The sequence below is a fragment of the Penaeus monodon genome, chromosome 21, assembly GCF_015228065.2.
Source record: "Penaeus monodon isolate SGIC_2016 chromosome 21, NSTDA_Pmon_1, whole genome shotgun sequence".
NCBI classification, from domain to species: Eukaryota; Metazoa; Arthropoda; class Malacostraca; order Decapoda; family Penaeidae; genus Penaeus; species Penaeus monodon.
In genome coordinates this window covers 44,701,659-44,702,254 of record NC_051406.1, presented here as the reverse complement: position 1 = coordinate 44,702,254, position 596 = coordinate 44,701,659, and positions in this window count along the sequence as shown.

Below are 596 nucleotides of genomic sequence, written 5' to 3'. Positions count from 1 at the left end.
GTTCTATAATAACCATAATAATGACATTTACGATAAAGATACCCATTATTGCAAAGATAATGTAGGAAACGCATTCTCTGAAAATCCGAAAGAAATGCATCGTGTAAATATGGGTAATAAAAAATTCCAATACCCTTGTTTCTTTCCTTTTTCCCCCATGTTGCATTTTCTGCTTATTGCATCCTTCTCCTCGCAGCATTCCTTCCTCGATGCGGCCAAGAATGCACTTGCAACGATTCCTGAAACACGCGCAGACGTGAGCGCCGCCGCTGCAACAGAAGCATTCCGCACCTGGCTTTGCAGGGAAAACACGGGTCGAGGCTGTTAACGGCGAGCAGACGAAAAGACTCATCTGCTCTAATTGGCGTCGAGAAAGCGTTGGAAAGCAGTAGCAGGCATTCATCCTCGTCAGGCCATGTATTGGTTAGTGGCATAAAAGAGCTGGTGACTGACGTGGGTTCTGTGGCGAGGTTTAATTGGCCAGCGACACAGACTGCACCAGGCCCTTGGCTGTGTGGGGCGGATGGGAACTCGTAGCTTCCGGATTTCGTCGTAGATAAACTTCGCAGGTTGCAAAATCCACAGGGAATTGAGTT